Below are 5,700 nucleotides of genomic sequence, written 5' to 3' on the forward strand. Positions count from 1 at the left end.
GCAAAAAAGGAAAGGAAGTTGTCTCCTCAAAGGGAAAGAACTACTACAATAATACACAACAACTCTCGGTACAAAGTACTTAGAAAATACTTTTGAAGATCTGCAGCATTTTCAAAGGCCATCAATTTGTAATGCATGTGCGGATCTGGCTGGTTTAAGAAAGGAACCGAAAGATACTTCATTATCCACATGTATACATATATTTTAATGCAAAAAAATCCCATTTTAAAACATTCAGATTGAATTCTCAAATATTATTTCTGTTTTGGAGGTAAATCATTTTAATATCTACATTATGAAACAAAATTAACGTTATTTTCTGTAAAACTCAAATTGTTTAAATATGCAAATGATAAGGCTGTCACGGGCGAAGGTAAATGCATCTTTAAACACATTTAATTAATTACTAAATACTTTAAAATACAGTGTGTCAGCATTCTTGTGCAGAACGGTTCGCATTCAATTAGTCTATGTTCATGTAACTCATCTATTTCAATTTACCAGTAGTTTGTCTGAGTGACTGAAATAGTTTTGTGACAAATAATCAATCTGAATATGCACTTGTCACTACCTAGGGGCAGCAATATTAAACTGTTTAAAAAGAATCAGTTAACCAAAGGATAGATGTGAAAGATGTGAAAACTACTTTTTGTATAGAAAACTAATCTCTTTTAACAAAAACAGTTTAGTTGAAATTCTAGCACAAACAGATCCCCTTCAAACCCTGCCAAACTGCTTATCACGTTAATACTACTAATACATAACTTTAACCATAAACATTTTCAACCATTATAATCCTACTCCTATAAATGGACATAAAACGGTAACTTACATTTCTGGAGTTAAGTGGAGTGTGTCTGATTTTGGTTTGCGTTTGATGGCTAAGTGTGTATTGTGCACGGCCTGCTGTCCAGTGGATGCCACCATTGCTGTCTTGTAAATGAACTGACACCCCATCGCCGATGGCATCGGTAATTAATCAGCACATCCACACACTTCTTCTCTTAAACTCAAAGCAACAAGCAATGAAGCAGATATTTCTTATTTTGGTGCCGTCGTCTGATAAATTGTGCGAAAATTTCGGGGAAGTTTTTTTTACTTTAAACCTATTTAAGATGTTCCCATGAAACGTGTACATACGGTGCTCATTTTCTTCCAAATGGCAAGTAGCATAACCAGTATACTTCTTGCACCAAGTTATTATTCATTTTAAGCTCATTTTTTTTAGACAAAACATCAAGGCTTTTTCGTTATCTGTGTCGCTTGCAAGTCCTGTTTTTAAGTGTTGTACATGGACATGACCACACAGATTTACATCAACTTGCCATATCTTCATAATAAAGATAAGTTATACTGGTTTTGTGGACCACATAGCGTGAACACAAAGACGTGCTCAATCAATTTATTTCTTTGAGCATCGATATCATTAATATAAACAAATGAGTGTCATGTTAAATCGTGGTAATATCAATTACGGTCCTTTCACACTTTGACTTTGAAATTATTTGCAATTCTGTTTTATTTTTCTTCTAAAAAGCTTTTTTGATTAAATTGATGTCATGCTTTGCAATCTGTCAAAACAGACGTACTTAATTAGAAAAGGTAGATATTTGACATGCGTAAGTTCATGAACTTAAATAATTTTATTCGATTAACTTCCAAATAGCATTTCACTGTATATCTTTAAACCAAGAGTATCTTAGATTAATGTCAACAATATAATGTAAATCAATATAGATCATATTAAAAAAAAACCATTTAGGCCTGAGCACTCAGTGTCATCGCCCTAATTATAAAATGTTGCATACTTATAAAATAATATTATTATTTAGGCCACAAAATTTGATCAGTTGTTCGCCGGAATAAGCGCACCTTTGTTTTTTCCGAAATGCATAAAAGTATTTTAATATGTTTGCGCTCGCTCCTAAAATTTATAGAAAAAATAAATGTTAAATATATGCTTTCAATTTTCTGATATAAGATATTTAAGTCTGTTTGTAAAAAACATATCAGCTTTGTTTTCTAGAAGTAAATCTTCAAATGAACCGGCAAGCTTCATCATTCACGGCGGAAACGAAATTCGATAACTTTAATATGCCATACAGAGTTATCATACTGGATTGTATAGAATGGTTGCAGAGTAATTTACTTATATGTGCTTACATGCAAAATCCTAACCAGAATTTTAAGTCGAATAAGACACGGGATAAAATTTATATCACATGTAAAACATTTCTAAGTCATGATCAGATTAACAGCCATTATTTGCAATATATTCAAAATATAATTATAGCAATTCAAGTATAGGTCGGATGGTTGAGAACCGTTGTATAAAGTTTAAATGCAATATTTCAAGCCATTGCTGAGATATAAATCTATTTTGTACTAACCTGCAAAGCCTTTATCAGACTTTTTGTTGAATGATAAAGGGCCATAATTTGCATTATTTTCAAACTATTGTCATCTCAGGTTGGATAGTTGGGAACACATATCGAACGTTTAAATGCAATACATGGATGTGAAGCCGACGCCGACGCTAGGTTGAGTAGTATAACTCTATATTCTTCGAATAGTCGAGCGAAAATATGTTGAGCTACAACTAATTAGGAGCGACATTGACCTGTTTAATTGTATGACAATAAAGGAAGAATCGAATTCCACGTCAATACTATATTTAATACAGCACAATCTGTTTAACCCTAATAGCCAAGATACAAGTGCCAAACAATCCCACAAGTGTCATGCCTTATGAATATTTAAGCAAGACCAAAACAAATAAAACGAATGGGGATTCCTTCCTTACATGTAGAATCACCCGATGTGCATAATTTAGATGTGTGTTACTTCTCTCCATTGCTTTATATTTTTATACGGATATATATAAATAAAATATGCATGCATACATAGCAATATATATGTATACTGATAAAAATCCTATAGCTGCATTTGATAGATGGACTTGTGAGATGATTTTTGCTTCGATACTACTGTTACACATGATTTCACGTTCAATCAGCATTTGAACCATTTTAAAAGTATATCCTAAACTAGAACTTCTAGTAAGTGCTAACATTCAGTATGATGATAACTACCGCATGGTGTTATATCATTATATAGATGGATTGAAGCGACGGGCAAAGTCACAAATGGCTCACATCTGGGCAACTTTGAATTAAATACTTCTCGTTTTAAAAATCACCAATGCAATTCGTTTGATGATGTTGATAAATGTATTTTGTTACTCCTCGATGATTTTAATTAGTCTACCTTTTATCAGCTGACAGTGTAATTTATGCTATCGTAAACAATAAGCAACTATTCAGAACATACAAGCCATGAAACCTTTTGAATAATGATGTGGTTTTCTACTCATTATTACGGTTTAAAACGTGCGAATTAACAGTTGAAATTGTCGTTTCATTGCTTCAAGTGACAAAATCAAACCAAAGAGGCTCAGGGTCAAAATTATCCCATGCATCTTTAATAAGGAATATGAAATATCCAGAAAACACGAGAGCATATCATTTCGAAACTGATGAGAAAGCTAATGGGGTGATTATTATCTCTTTATGACACAAACCTGCCACACTTGGAAATAAACAAACGAATGATGTGGAACGCAAAAGGCTATGGATTTCGTATGACAAAACTACGGGCAAGTGACTCAAATGGTTATACGAAGATGGTATTTGTGTCAAGCAAAAACCCGTACCTGGCGCGGATCCTAAAACAAGGGGTAACGGAAATTCTATGGCAGGACGCTTTAGGGGTTGACCAAGTTGTTAGCTTGAGGAGCGGGGTTCTCTACAACAGGGTGAGGGAGTGCTTCTGTCGTCCGGAAATTTGCTGTAAACATGTCAAAACAAAGCAGTAAAATGAGAAAGTGGCTTGTTGTACATTTGTGGCTTCAGTGTGACGAAAACCGCTTGGAATTCTACGAACACTTGATAAGATTTAACTGAACCGTTCTAAGCTTTACATCAGTCTTGGAAATGAAGCTGTGTAACAATGGACTGCTTTGTACGTGAATGCAAGGTGATCTCGACAACGGTACAGAAGGACTCAACGCTCTTGTTATAATAGTTTGGATTCTCTTATGATGGCGGTATTACAATGTTATTATCCCCATACAAGGAGGGGCAACAGCATGGAGGAGTACATTGTCTTACAGAAGATAAACACCACATGGTGAACGGACGAAATCCAGAGGTCGCTATATATATCAATTGACAATCAGTGATTAATCATTGATAATTCATGAATCTTTTAAAGACACAATTGCAAGATTATTTTTTTTAAAGTTATTTGTTCAATAAAGTGTATGTTACGTTTGAGATTGCTAATGTTATGCTCTGTTCATTTATTTAACCGATGAGTTTTATCGTATACACTTACAAAGACACTTAACAGACACGAGCAAGAGCGCCAAGGAGCGAACACCAACATCCGCCTGGTCTTGTTCCTTTATTCGGACAAGGGGAATCACTGAATAATAATTAAAGCCAGAGTTATGCACCTTCCTTACAAGTTTATAGAAAAATGCGTCCGAAATTTCATTTGAATATCTTAGTTTTAAAATTCTAGCAAATATTAAGGATTTTAGTACAATTATGCCTCCGACGACACCAAAGCTATAACAAATTTCTTGCCCCATTTCTTACAGTAGAGCTATCACTGGATGTGATTAGTTCCACCACCATCATCACACCACCTACTTGGAAGTGACGTATACATCTTATATGCCCTATGTTGGTAAAAATAAATTTATTATGTACATGGACCCAAGTTCAGCTTTATATAAATAAGAACTATAACATCTGTGAAATAAGGCATGAAATCTTCTGTTTAGTTTTAAAAAACTGTTTTTATTGAGTTGACTGTAAATTGACCGTTGCTGTGTGAATTACAGGATGATTATGGGTCATGCATTTAGTTTAGCCATCAAGAGTATTTGTAGAGTGAATAAAAATAGAAAGAGGTAAAAGAATGAGTATGAAAAATAATGAAAGGGAATAATTCTAAAACTACCTAACACAAAATGAGGCATTAAATCTTAAAAATACTGAACACACAATATAGTTTCTATTGTAGCGTTGAAGGCAACACCTCAAAAACATATCAAGTAATGGAGAGAAGTTAATGTAATAACCATAACAATAATAAAAAGCAATAGCTCTTAAAATACCAAACACAAAATAATGAATATTTTGCACTGCACTTTTCAACAAAGTCGGTATGTGTATAGGGAAAGGAAGTTGTCTCCCTCAAAGGGAAAGAACTACTACAAAAATACATAACTCTCGATACAAAGTTGTCTCCCTTAGAAAACACTTTTGTAGGTCTGCAGCATTTCAAGGGTAATAATTGTGTCATGCATGTGCGGATCTGGCTGGTTTAAGAAAGGAACTCTAAGATCTCTCATGAATATGAAACTAGTGTAGGTAAACGTAAGACTGTATTGCGTTCACAAGCAATTGTTTACATATACATTGTCGGACGGACGGATGCACGGCGTAGGACACTGCACTATTGTATAAGCTCTTCTGGCGTTTGGCCAGTAGAGATAAAAGTAGACTTGTCCCGATGTCCAAGGACAGGAAAAGGTGTTTCCTGTATAGCCCATATCTACAAGCAGTGTGGGTATAAAACAGACGAGCTAATAAAAGCTAGTCCAATCTGCGAATTACAAATACTATCAAA

This window comes from Mya arenaria, chromosome 12 (genome assembly GCF_026914265.1).
Source record: "Mya arenaria isolate MELC-2E11 chromosome 12, ASM2691426v1".
In the NCBI taxonomy this organism is placed as follows: domain Eukaryota; kingdom Metazoa; phylum Mollusca; class Bivalvia; order Myida; family Myidae; genus Mya; species Mya arenaria.